At 39.3% G+C, this 14,578-nt stretch overlaps 1 long non-coding RNA gene across 3 annotated transcripts in view; it reads left to right on the forward strand.

The window, feature by feature from the left end:
• The first annotated feature begins 2,387 nt into the window (after positions 1–2,387).
• LOC140684657 (uncharacterized) overlaps positions 2,388–14,578 on the forward strand; it is a 34,090-nt gene continuing 21,899 nt past the window's right edge. For all 3 annotated transcript variants that reach the window (XR_012057245.1, XR_012057244.1, XR_012057246.1), the window contains exon 1: positions 2,388–2,571. This is a non-coding gene — a long non-coding RNA (uncharacterized lncRNA). The remainder of the gene's footprint in view (positions 2,572–14,578) is intronic.

Raw genomic sequence — 14,578 nt, forward strand, 5'->3', positions numbered from 1 at the left:
AAGTTACAGACTGAAGGGTAAGATTGCTTCCTCCTCTTCTTGCTCTTTTTCCCTGTGACTAAAGAACAGCTTTGTAGCAGAGCAGCAGTTCTGAAGACAAACCCTTTCACAGAGTGTAGGAAAAAAGAAGGAAAGAGGACTAGACTGCAGAACCAAATAAGTTTGGGATCCAGGTAAATCAGAGAAAACTGGATTGCAGGTTAGAAGTGAGTAAGAATGTAAAAAAGCCCATCTGCTGATCATGGATCTTAGTTGGTTCCAGGTGGGACAATAAGCCCAGGCATGACTGGGAAAAAAATGAAAAGTATGAGTGAGAGACCTCAGGGCTGGGGAACAATATATACACAGGAGACAAGTGATAAAAAAGCAGAGGTGACAATAAGGGAACAGAAATGAAGTGACTGGAGAGAGGAGAAAAACACAGTTCTATGTTGTTTAAGCACTCAATCCAACAGAGAAAATAAACCAATTTTCTACCCTATCAACTTTTTTAACCTGTCCAAAGGTAATGCTGCTCCTTTTTCCTCCTGCCAGCTACCATTCCATGGCACATATCCCAGTGCAGATTGTCTTTGTTCCAGTCCCTCTCTCACGTGAGGATTCAGAGACTCCACTCCATCCCTCAATTCAGTCCACTTCAGGAGTTTCCACCTCTATCTGGAATTTAGCATCCTTTGTCTAAACAGTTTATCCTGCCTCACTTAGAAATGAGCTCAGGATAAAATATTGATCATTCTGTAAGCTTATCCCATCATCCTCCATTGGGTTTGGAAGTTTCCATAGAGATGGCATTTCCTGCTATGGTTTTGTACCATTTTCCAGCTCCAGCTGGGCTGCAGAGCAACAAAAGCAGCATCAGAAAGGAAGCACCTTCTGCAAATTCCCAGAAAAAAAATTAGGTTTAATTTCTTTAATATTTGACTGGGTTACAAATCACTCTCAAATGCCTTCATGATCACAGAACTCCATCTGGATGCATCAGATAAATAAAATATGATAAAAGATCTGTTCCCACAGCTGCTGGGAAACAAAGAACCCAAGTGTAAAGACCTTTTCCTGAGCCAGAGAAGGCAGAGAGGATTAATTTATAGTTATACACACACTCACCAGAGAATTCCCCTAGAAAATCAGGATAGAGGGCCCCCTGAAAAATGCAGAGACTCTTGCATACATGATGTATGCAACACTAAGTTTATGATCAAGAATTATGAGGTGAAAATACTGGGCTCATTGGGAAAAAAGTTTTCCTTCCACCAAATTTAAGAAATCCATTATTCCCCCCTTTAGGAAGCAGAGTAAACCACAGGAGAACTCACATGGTTGAGGAGGCAAAGGAAAAAACTCCAGAGATAAACTGTTGGGATACAATTTCAAAAATGGCTGAAATGCTCCCATAACTCCAATTGAAACTGGGAAATTACAAAAGGAAATAACGGAGGATACTCCAGTGGAGGATGGCAGGGTTAGATGGACTATTGGGAAGGAATTGTTCCCTGTGAGGGTGAGCAGGCCCTGGCACAGGGTGCCCAGAGCAGCCGAGGCTGCCCCTGGATCCCCGGAAGTGTCCAAGGCCAGGCTGGACAGGGCTTGGAGCCACCTGGGATAATGGAAGGTGCCCCTGACCATGGCAGAGGATGACATTGGATGGGATTTAAGGAGCCTCCAACCCAAAGCAGTCTGAGATTTTGTGACTCTATGATCTTAAAAAGGAAGCAAATATTTTGCTAATGGTGTAGCACTGATGTAGAGCAGTAAAACATCCTGTTGCATCCCAGTGAGTGGGGCTTGCCAGTGTCCTTTGCAGGATTGTCCAGGACAAGCATGAAAAAGTGGGATTGGAAGAGGCCTCAAAGCCCATCCAGCACCACCTCTACCATGGGCAGGAACATCTTTCACTAGCCCAGGTGCTCCAAGCCCCATCCAGCCTGGCCTTGGACAGTGCCAGGGATCTAGAGGCAGCCACAGCTTCTCTGGGCACCCTGTGCCAGGGCCAGCCCACCCTGACGTGGAGGAATTTATTCTGTATGCATAGAATCGTCGAGTGGTTTGAGTTGGAAGGGACCTGAAAGATCATCTCATTCCAATCCCTCCTTCCACATTTTTCCAATATATTGATTGATATCCATAGAGAAGAATCAGTGATACTTGATTCTTTAGCTAGGAAAAGGGGAAAAATGGTAGAATATTAGAATATTATAGGATAAAAATAAAAAAGCTGCACATAAACCCCCCCAACTAAACCAACAAAGTAACAGATAAAAATAGATAAAAATGTATTTCTTTTGACACAGGAATGGAGAGCAGTAAGAAAATTATTAGAGAGCAGATGGGAGGAAGGCATAAAAATCTAACTTGTAATGAAAAAAAAAAAAATTGTTGATGCTATTTTGGGAAGTAGGACTGTGTTAGGATTTGTACTGCAGAGGCTGCCTGGGATCTGGCCCACAAGAAGGAGTGAACATCTGTGTTCTGTGGGTGGGCTGGAGTCCATGGATTTTTACAGATCTCCTGCTATGATGCGAGAAGGAAGATATTGTCAGCTGGGTGATATTTGAGATCCACTGGAATAAGGTAAGGATAAATTGCTATTTGTTAGCTGTGAGTCCAAGCACATAAACACAAACTCCGAGTGCCACATGCTGTATTTGACCTGAGAGCTGGAGGTGTTGACTCCCAGGACTCCTCAATGGGCTCCCTTCCATCCCAAAATCTGCAGCCAAAATCTGAAAGATGGTTAATAATATTTTTTTTCCCAGCAACAATAAACTGAAGTGTTCTGCTTTAGTCAGGAAAGGTTTTTCTGACTGCAGCTGGGATTGTAGAGGGCTAGAGCTGTCTGCAGTCCCTTCATCATTGTTAATACAGTATAAATCCAAGCTTGACCAGTCTCTTTATGGTTGTCTTTAAGGTGACAGGAAGAGTTAATTGTCTATGTTTGAAATTTCTTATTCTTCAGTACAACATTGAGATAAAGATAGCACCAAGGGAATATATCCAGCCCTTTTTATCCAGCTTTTTGCTCAGGAATCTTAGAAGGGAAAAACATTTATCAGCAAGACGAACCTTGACAATAAAACATAGAAATTAGTCTGAGCATGCTGTGAGAGGTAGGTTATCTTACCAAGACCAGGGAAGAAAAAAATTAAAGATACCTATGATGTAATCAGTAAAACTGGGAATCATTCCTGATTTTCAGTAAGTTGAATATTTCCACAATAATCTCTGTCATCTGGAATAATTCTTAGGGAAAGACTCTGCTCATGGGACAAAAATATTGATGGAAAATTATAGTTCTTGCTTCAGATTCCATTGTAAACTTGGATGAAATTCCTGAAAAAATTTAACTAGGCCTCATTTTTTCAGAGGCAAAAATTATAGTAATGATGGCTCCATTTTAGTTCAGTGTGAATGTCCCATGGAAATTCTTTGGAAAAGGGAATCTCAGGGATTTTGTAGCTGCCAGGACATATCTGTTGAGAAAACGAAGCCTCAGACTTGCTCACAGTGAGTGTTCTAATGTTTTCTTTGATAAAGACTGGTTTGAGCATGAGATCTTAAGAATCTCAGCCAGCACTAAGGATCCATAGGAAGCATTTCCCAGGTCCACAGCGGAGGTGGGAATTGCTGTGTCTTCAGCTGGCTTCGGCTCAAGGTTTTAATCCCTGAGCTTGACTTTCACGAGTTCACATTAAGCAAAACTTGAATGGGACCACTGGGTCATAAAATCCTTTTGGGCTGGTAGTCATCTCTATTGAGGTAAATGATGGAATAACAAGGACTTTGACAAGGTCTTTGCATTTCCACAGAAGAACAATCCAGTATTATTTTATTATTCTGGTAAAGTAAATAGGAATTTTCTGCATTATTTTTAATTGAATGGATGCATGCCAAAAACCTGACTGTCAGAAATCCCTTTTTCTAATGAAAAGAAGTAAGCCCCAAATGCTGCTGGCAGCACCAGCTAAAAGAAAACCAATTAAGCTCAGATTAAAATAATTTTCCATTCCAGGAAAATCTGAGGATTCAAAGGTTTATTTGTTGGGGGTTTTTTTTCTCATAGAAAGACTCCATAATTTAAAAATATATAAGCAATTACCTGACAGTGGGAGAAAAGGCAAGCTCTGATAAATCAAATGTTCTCTCAATAATTTTGAAATATAAGGTATTTATATAGATTCTGACGGATTGATTTTACTGCAGTAATATATTATTATTTGATTGTGATATTCTAGTAATATCCAGGTCAACATTTAGAACATTTTAAAGGCCTAATTTCTCTTGCAATTTTAAATCTGTACAATTTACAATCTCGGATTTTTTTACTTTCTTTCTCCTTAGAGAAGCATCAGTGTCTTCAAAAAGGATTTTTGAAATATTTTTAGGATGTAGGACTTACAGCCATGTCTGTTTGTGTGAAGTCAAAGGAAAACCCTTGGCTGATATAAATCTGTGGTTTAGTTTCTTGTTTATCACATAACTTTGGGATTTTTTTTGACTACCAGTAACTTTTGGATGTTTGGTTTTTTTTTTTTTTAATGCTGAGTGCATTGTTCTCTTTAATCTTGGTCATCAATAACCTATAATTTTATTTATAGAATAAAATAGGCAGAACACTGAAACTTGGAAAAAATGCAACCATATGACATGAAATGAATTTTTAATTTTTTTTTTCTCTTTTTATGCCTATCCCAGGCTTGGTATAGAACTGTGTAGGTTATGTATTTATATCTATACATTATATAATGCTAGAAACTGCAAGGTCAGAAAGACTCAGAAACTTTTGGCTCCGTGTAATCAACTGAGTTTTGTTTAGAGCAGTTCAGGATCTGCCTTAGCTGCAGTGCTGGAAAAAAAACGTTATTGAATTCTCCTTTATCTGAAGAGTTTAATTCCACATCTTTTGATTATTGATCATGCTTTCCATTTGTATATTTCTATAAGAATTAATGCAGAACAATGTCTCAACCTTGACCTTCACTGGAATTAGGCGGTTGCATTAAACAGGTGATAAAGCAGTTTAATCATTAGTGGATGTGGGGTTTCCCACCTAAATTTCCCCATTCCTGTGCTAAATGCAAGAACTATGGATGATTCTGAGATATCTAACTTGGGTTAATTACCTTAGGTTTGTTCATCGACAACTGAGGCAAACTAAATGAAACCTTCCAAAAGTCCTGGGTTTATCAGAATGTTAAAATAGCTTTTAAATTAAGATAGCAGATGAGAATTTATCTTCTGATCTCTGAAACCACTCATCATTTAGGAAGAAAAGAAAGCTCTAAGTGAGGGAAACCAGTTTGTTTCTTCAACAAGGCATTTAGATTCTCCAAAGGGCACTGCTCACATCAAGTAGAGCTTTTTAATTAAGCTCACTAAACAAATGCTAAATCTTTCTGTGCAAGTATTTATATTCAGTGAGCAGCACTCCTGCCTTTGTTAAACATTGATTAATGTCACAGGCATCTCACATGCAATATTTTAGGAAGATCATTAAGTCTGATTATTAAGTCTGGGAGCAGCACATAGAGCAGAAGGGTTGGGTGTAGAGTTTCCAGACTTCTTCTACAAGGACTTCTGTGGGAAGTGCTGATTGTGGGGGGATGATCAGCGGGGTCTTTGCAGATCCACAACAGGGCCAAGAACCTGAACAGGTGTTCCTATGGAGGAGTAAAGAATGGGGTCAGCAGAAAAATGGAAACTCCTGAGGTGGAGGAGGCTGGAGATTCCCTACTTTTGGTGCCATCTGTAAATCTCCTTCCCTAGCCCAGGTTCTGCAGGGGCTGCTGCCAGTGGAGGGACCACAGATCTCCAGGACTGAGGGTCCAGGCTCTGCTGACAGCTCCTTGATCCTGCTGGGGGAGGACCAGGTTGGTCCTGGTGGTTTTGGCTGTATGTTTTGAGGAAATACTGCCCCTGATAGTTAAGTGGGATCACACCTATTGTTTCACCCCTCTCTCCTCAACAGCCATTGCACACATTGCTCTGGTTATACAATTATATTATTGATATTTAAAGTCCTGCCAGCACACTCCCAACAGTTTTTTAGGAAAAGATGGCACATTTATCTGGGATTTTTGTTTTCCCCCTCCCCAAAAACATAACACATGAAAAGCTTCACCAGTTTTTCACAGCTGTATTAGTATATTTCCTATTAATATTAATCCACATTGCTCGATTTTTTAATTGCCTTTTCTTAATCACATCACTTTGGCTGAGATTAACATTTGGCAGCAAAGTGACTTGGCAATAATTCTTTAGGAATTGTTTGCCCACACTCCTATAACATTCAGAAAGATCTGTTTGTTCATGTTTGCCTGGCAAAGTATTGAGTTCAGACAAGAGAAATCTCTTAGGTAAAAAGTAGGTGCAGGCTGGAATATAATCTTTCATGGGATGTGCTAAAAATAATATAAAATAAAATAACAAATAAAATAAAATAATAAAATAAATTTCTTCATTTAAAGTCTTGCCTGCTGTTTTCTCTCTTCTTGGTGTTCTATTAATGGAATTCTTGCATGCTCTAGACATTTAAAATCTTCTGTGCATTCCATATATGCCAAAACAAAATTAAATACAATCAAAACCTGTCAATCCTCATTGTTTACTACCTCCTATTCCTTTTCTTTCATAAATAATTTTTTAGTCATCAATATGCAGATCTGAATTTTAAAAGCAACAGTCTTAAATCCCATCTTGTTTCACCTCCTATCTTGGGCAGGGACATCTTCCACTACCCCAGGGTGCTCCAAGCCCTGTCCAGCCTGGCCTTGGGCATTTCCAGGGATCCAGGGGCAGCCACAGCTTCTCTGGGCACCCTGTGCCAGGGCCTGCCCACCCTGACAGAGAACATCTCCTTCCCAAAATCCCATCTTACCCTGCCCTCTGGCAGTGGGAAGCCATTCCCCCTAATCCTGTTACTCCATCCCTTGTAAATAGTCTCTCTCTCTATGTTTCCTCTTGGCTCCTTCAGGCATTGGAAGGCCACAATGAGGTCAACTCAAAGCTTCTCTGGGCTGAACAATCCCAATTCTACCAGTCTTTCCTCACATCTTGAACATCTCGGTGCCTCCTCTGGACTCGCTCCAACAGTTGTCACAATATTTCAATTAGGAAAGAACCTGCTTATTTAACATAAACTGAATTTATTTCACGGGTTTATTTTTACCCCTGGAGTTTGTCTCCACAATTATCACCTCAAACCAATTCACTGGTTTGTTGAAGCATATGCTTCATCCTTAATCTTGTTTTCCTTCGAGGTAAACAAATTCAAATGAAGTGTTGTGTGCAGATAAACTTCTAGATCCTTGCTATCCAGGAGGGATTGCAGGTCCTGAGTATTTTTCCCTTCAAACTAAAAGTGCCAATTGTATCTGATTAGTGGTGGCAGATGGTCAAGATAAAGTTTACCGTAAACACATTGACTCCGATTCTGCTTCCCAGCAGTGTCTCCATGAGCTGCTAGAAGAGGTTTACATACTGATCAGAACTTTTAGCTTCTGTACACACCTATTTAGTCCTTTTAACTTTCACACATGGTTTTAATTTCCCCTCTCCTTAACTTCAGGCTCACCACTATTTAAACAAATACTCTGATTTTTGTCTCTTTTATTTGCTAACAGCTGCAAGAACAGCCCATTTAAAATTTGTGAGGCAGGATGGGTTACTGCAGGTGCAGAACAATTTCTGTTCAAGGGTTTCTATTCACCAATTTTCACACAGGTCATGCACCAGCACAGGCTCTGCACCTCCAGCTCAGTTAGGACCAGCATCATGGACCCAGGGCATTCACATCCAGCTGCTTTGTATTAAATAACAGGACAAGAAGAAATGCCATCAAGGCGCACAAGAGGAGGTTTGGATTGGATATCAGGAGAAATATCTTTATGAAAAGAGTTGTAAAGCACTGGAACAGCCTGCCTAGATGTTCAAAAACATGTGGATATGTCATTTGAGGACATGGATTAGTGGTGAACAGGGTGCTGGTTCTGGGTGGATGGTGCGACTTGGTGACCTTAGAGGTCTTTTCCACCCCTAGTGATTCTGTGATTCTGTTGTCCAACCCTTTCTGGTGGCCTGGCCCCTCATTTTCATGAACCCACTGTAGGCCCAGACACTGAAAAATCCCAGAAAACCCTGTATGGATATTCCCCAAGACAATGGGATGGGAATGGAGCGCTGTTTGCACTATTTCACCAGTTTTCTACCCAAATCACTACCACTGTCCAGTGTCCTTCCCAAAATGTGTTACAAGGGCTTAAAATTATTAACAGCTCTGTGTATGTTTCTCTCCAGCACATCTTTAAACCTTGAAAGACATCACACCACACCCTGCCACAGTCAAGGACACCTTCCACTCTTCCAGGTTGCTCCAAGCCTCATCCAGCCTGTCCATGAAAACTTCCAGGGGTGGGGCAGCCACAACGTCTCTGGACGTCAGAACCTCTGAAGGGTTCATTAAACATTTCCCATATGGAGGTTTAGTGTTTCACACCAGATTTCCTTGTTTGGAGCTATTTGACACAAACCAAACCACACCTGGGTGGTTCCTGGGCCCCTCCACTGAGTTCAGGAGTAGCTCCCAGTGTGAAGGATCAGTCAGGGCAGAGCTGCTGCTCCAAGGAATCCCACCATGATTCCTCTACAGAGCTACTAAAGGTGCTCCAGTGGCAAAAGAGGCTTCCAAACTTTATCACGTTAATACTTAAGCTTTGCATTATCCAGCATTTGAAGAATTCGGTAAAGATGGGGTCATGAATCCAGATTCTGGGGTAATAAACACAGCAGTTTTCTCTTTCTGAGGAGCTTGGTAAAAAGAACGTAGTATTCATAAAATTTAAGTGGCAAAAAAACAGACAAAGAGAAGGGAACCCAAATCACTGTAAGAAGCACAGCTGTAATTTCAGTTTAGTTCTGACAGCTTGGAGACGTCACTAAATCCACAGGTTCCTGATTGCCTGTGGGAAAATATAAAGTAGGAACTTATAGAAGGAAAAGTCCAAGAAATTAATTAGGGTAAATGTTTTCTATATGGTATAAAATGTTAAGAGAAGCTTAAGGAGTTTCTAAATGAAAACTTGTAAATTATGAAGCTGTTTTCAACAATGTGCTATCTTCCTAACTCACCACTGACAGCAATTTAGTAATTATTGTTGGATACACTTGAGGTGTGGGAAGAGTTTACAATGCATTGCCATTAAAACTGAAGATTTTTTTATATAACAGACTGAAGTGTGATAAAAAAACCCCAGCATTTTGACCAAAATTTCTCACTAGTACAGCATAAACCCCATAAAATATGCAAACACTAATCTTGTTGAACTTCAGGGTGATTAAATCACCAGAGGTGGAAAGAGGGATAATTCCCTGGTTGGAGGAGATTAAAACAGGAAGAGGAGAGGGCTGCAGGTGAACAAGATTATTCAAATGAAAGCAGCAGGATGGAAGAAGTAACACTATGGAAGAAATAACTTTGGTTTTCAGTGAGAAGGGGTGACATGAATTCCTAGTCTGGGTTAAAAATCAATGGTATTTGTCATTTTACAGTCATGGAATTTGAGCTATATTAGTGTAATCTTTCCCATTTTCCCTGCCTCTTCTCCATAAGTGAGGCTCAGACATGTCCAGTATATTCAGTCTTTTATCTAAATACTTTTTCTTCCAGTTCACTCTGGTTTCTGTAGCTTTCATACATGATTGGGAATATGTGTCCTAGATATCAGAGGTTCATGTATTTGTGCAAAAGATATCCAAATTTCAGTGTCCAATGGGGTTCTGTCTGATTTAACTCCACACAGAACTAATACAGAAGATTGCAGCTGAACCACAAATGAAAGGTGATAGATTTTGTTTAGGCAGTCTAAATAATAATGGGACTAAAATTAAGTTTTAAGCTCTATACATAAAAATTTGGCTTGTACCAAAATTTTGAGTTGCAACAAGATTTTGATTGTGATTACAGGCACACGTATGGAAAACCCTGGGCATGTAACAAGGAAATAAATAAATAAAACCAATTTATTGCTCCAGTCAAGGCTTTTCTAAGGGATTCTTGAAGAATTTGCAGTGCCCAGTCATTCATAGTTTGACAGATAATAAATCTTGTATCAAAAATATTTCTCCCATGATGCCATGGTTGGGTCCATGTGGCTACCTGAAGTCCTCTAGCTGAATATTTTCATTTTGCAAGTTAAGAGAAAGTAATACGTCTTTCTTTCCCTCCTGGTTTTTAAACAAGAGTTCCACATGGTGAAGGATTTGCATTTTTTCCTTAATCAAAGCTACAAGAAGCAGTCAGCTTCACCTAATGATAGGAAGGGAATGGGGATTTGAACAAGATTTAAAGTAGTGAAAAGCATGAAGAGATTAATGATTAGAAAAAAACAAAGTAGGAATGATTCCTGGAAGAGGTGGGTTTAATGAATTATTGGAAAGAAGAGGGAGAGGGCATTTGGCAAAAAGACACGGAGTTGAATGTTCATTGTGCATTAACATTAGTAGAATAATAGCACAGAAGAGCTTTAGAGATGTAATGAAGAAATACATAATCCCAGAGAGGAGTTTAGACCTGAAATGTTCTTACCTGGAATGGATATGTGGGAAGTCTATTAAGTAATAAGGATAGAAATGTAATGGCTCCAAAGTCCTTCCCACTTTCATTAGCTCAGGAGCACAAAGTGGATTCCGATTTTATGGACCAGAAGTGACAGCAAGTGTATAATGTATGTTCCTCAGATTGTTTCTTGTGGATTAGACACTGTTTTTTCTTGAATTCTAATCATACTTTTTACCAGGTGAGAATTGGTTCCCACCAACTTAATTCTGTCTGTTCAGGGACAGGAGGAGAAGCAGTGAACATTCAATGAAATTACAAGCTCATGAAATTTTCAAATTCTTTAATTTGCATTATTTTTATTATTTTATAGATCCTGTGGGTGAGAGGTGCCAGAAAAATAAAATGTTAAAGTACCATGCATGCCATACATGATCTCCAAACAGAACATGGCTGGGTTCATGCAGGTGGAATAGCAATGTTTATTCTGTTAGCCAGCAAATATGGCAGTGCTTTTCTTATTCTTCTCCCCCCCAAAAAAACCTTGTGCTCTTTTTTTGTGTGTAACCTCATGCATTCAGTAGCATTCAGTAAGGAGAGCAAGAACAGGTAGATAAGAACTATTTTGACTTTAGTAAATATGTTTTTCCTGTCAAAAACCTATTAGAAGTAGATGGCACACCAATACATCTTATGTCTTTTATGATCTTTTGGGATTCCGTGTGTCCTTATTTTTCTGTAAAACTTCATCCTATCCTAGAGTTTTCGATTTTATATTTATGCCCTTGACTGTACTTAGCTAAATGCCATAAATTGTCATGTAATAGAGTTTATTGCAGCTAAACTAAATGCAATAGATTCACTAAATCAGGCTTTTATATGTAGATGTGTTGTAATTTTCCAACCATGTGTGTTTCTAAATTGCAGGTTCAGCATTATGCACAAGGTAATAGTTTTTATTTCATTCTCCTGTGCAAATGAGTGTTGTCAGTCAATCCAGGTTTAGATCCATGTCATTATGTTGCATTAATCACTCACAAGGTTGTTAAATGCTGCCACAACAGAGTTCAAATACCTCAAACTAGCACTAACAATGGCTTTCCATTAGCATTCCATTTCTAGTTCCATTATTCCATTAATATTTAGGTTTCTTTGGCAATGAAATGTGTTTCCTGTGCTTATCATGCTAAAGTGGTAGAGAAGATTGCACACTTTTTCTAAGGAGAAAAGAGTATATTTTATTTTCCCTGCTATTATGAAGAGTTTGATATTGTTACTAATAATTCACTGCAAAAGGAAAGTGGTTTGATAGCTAGAGACAGATGTTGACAGAGAACAAGCAGATCTTTTTCTGACACCTGATGTAGAAATACCGCCATGATCTCTGTGCAGTCAGGCTCTGTGTGAACTCCATAAAATACCCACTGATCAAACACAGATGGGAGGACCCCTTTTAAAATTAACCTCCTCAAGGATTCTCTTGCTTACATCAGAAAGTCATCTCATTGCAGAACAAGATCTATTCATGAGGAGAGATGTATTTTGGATTTTGGGTTGTTGTTTGGGTTTTGGATTTTTTTTCCCAAGTTCCCATATAATTTTCTCAGCAGTTACCAAAATGGGGGGGTTAAACCTAATTCATTTCTTGCTGTGCCATCTGATAAGACCAATCCTTGCCAAGACAGAAGATACTGTGTTGGGTTTTCTGCTGTGGATAAAAAGGCACTGCCCAGTATAATAGATCCCAGCTCAGCATTTCTAAACTGGATCTTGGTGATCTAAAACTCTCAGAAGGACAGAGGCCTTTGCCACTTGCAGCGTGATGGGCTATCACTGACAGTCCTTCAGGTTAAGGTCAATGCCACAAGATAAAAAGGTGTTAAAAACAGCACATCTTTAAAATCAGTTTTAATCTTTAGACTTTTTTCCTACCCCTCGGTCATGCAGAGCACACCAAGGGGGAGGCAGTCAATATGGGACATTTAGACTAAATAATAAAGATTTGTGGGGAGAAAAGGAAATTATGAAGATATTTGTCTCAAGTGGTAAATTACTCATTTATTTAAACAGAAATTGTATAGTGTCCCATAATGAAGTGGGTTATCAAAATGTAGGCATTCAAATTTCTAGGTTCAGTTTCAGAGCAGAGCCCAGTCAGTGGCAATAAAGAACATTTATCTGTGTTATGGGACATCCAGTTTTGAACCCTGATTTTGCCCTAGTTTCACATTAGTGTTCTCAGCTGAGCTGCCTTCAATCTTTGTTCCAAACTGTGTAAATAATTAATTACCGACAGAAGAAATGACAGAGAGACTTGGATCTTCATGTGAAGGTGGAAGTGTCAGGCTCCTAGAAATACAGAAATGAGTTCCCATCTTTTTTGGTAAAGATTTTTATCTAATGAATAAGAATTTTCTGACAACTTGGATATTTTAGAAGGACAAAAAAGCATTTCCTGTGCATATTTATGGACAAGTGATGTTTTTAATCTTGACAATAACATGTAGTTTTGCTTGAGGAAAATTTATTTCCTGACACTTTCACTTACAATTCTTGCTGTCATTAAACATGATTTTAGCAGTTTTTAGCTCAAAGTAGACGTTCAAATAGTTCTGAAATCATCCATTTAATCAAAAGTTGGGAAAGGACATTTGGTGGCTCTCAGGAATGAATTATAGACACCAAGTTTGTACCCTGAACTAATGTATCTCTACTCTTCTCTGCTGCTTTCTAAAGCTGGGCATAACTACAAACAATGAACCTGGCTTGAGAAAGGCAGCGGAAACAGGAACCTTAGCAACACATTTATTTCTGGCATTAATTTGGTATTTATCACAGTATCCACTGGAAGCTAATTTTATTTTGCTTTATAGCATTTTTAATAGTTGTGAAGTGTTTTTCTTGCTCAGAAAGACAGGGAGATTTTATTTTCTATTGTTAGAAAATACCACTTTCCTGCATCATTACATTATAATGGAAAAGTAATTTGCTTCCTCAGTAAGTGGAGCAGTGCCTTCATTGATGGGAAGAGAAAAAAAAAAATAAAAGTGAATTAAGGCTCAAAGGAAGTATCAATGCATTGCACGTTGCAAGGGGAAAATAATATTTGTTCCCTGACATTGTGCAGGGCGTAGAGAAAGCTAATTGCAGTGTGATTTCTGTGATAAGACAGCATGCTGAAAACTCCTGGAAAGAAGACTAATTTTGAGGCATTAAAATTCTGATGTTACTATTAAAAATGTCATTTTGAGGTTTAATGGCAAGATTTTGCAATTTCCTCATAGCACAGTGCTGTACTGGTGTTGGATCCTTTGGTGTCAGTGATGGCATTACCTTAACACTGTGTAAATCACAACGTGACAGCGGCTGACAGCACATGATAACCAACAATGATGGAAATTTATGGATTATTTCTCCCTGTTCTGCCTCAGATATTGCCAATTTTGACACCAGACGATGCAATGTCTGGTGAGATTTTCCTTTTCTGCTGTGTGAATTTTTCAAGTGACATGAAAATCTGTGTCAGAGTTGAGACTGAAGTTGTAAGATCTCGGGTAGAAACTTTCCTTAGTTTATTTAAGATAAAATCACAGACTGGTTTGATCTGGGAGAGACCTCAAAGCCCATCCAGTGCCACCCCTGCCATGGGCAGAGACAACTTCCACTGTCCCAGGTTGCTCCAAGCCCCATCCAGCCTGGCCTTGGACACTTCCAGGGATTCAGGGGCAGCCATGGCTTCTCTGGGCACACTGTGCCAGGGCCTGCCCACCCTCACAGGGAACAATTCCTTCCTAATATCCCATCTAAACCCACTCTCTGTCAATTTGAAACCATACCACTTCACCCTGTCACCCCAAGCTATCAGTTTAACATGAAATTATTTACAGAACAATATGGCCAATGTATAACTGACATCCCACAACGGGCTATGCTAATGCAATATTCCCGTACCTCTTGGTTTAAACCAACACCCCCTTCTCCTAACAAATGTAATTTTGCACATAAAATGCCCATAGGTCAGAGCCTGAA

The sequence above is a fragment of the Taeniopygia guttata genome, chromosome 8 (assembly GCF_048771995.1).
Source record: "Taeniopygia guttata chromosome 8, bTaeGut7.mat, whole genome shotgun sequence".
Classification (NCBI taxonomy): Eukaryota; Metazoa; Chordata; class Aves; order Passeriformes; family Estrildidae; genus Taeniopygia; species Taeniopygia guttata.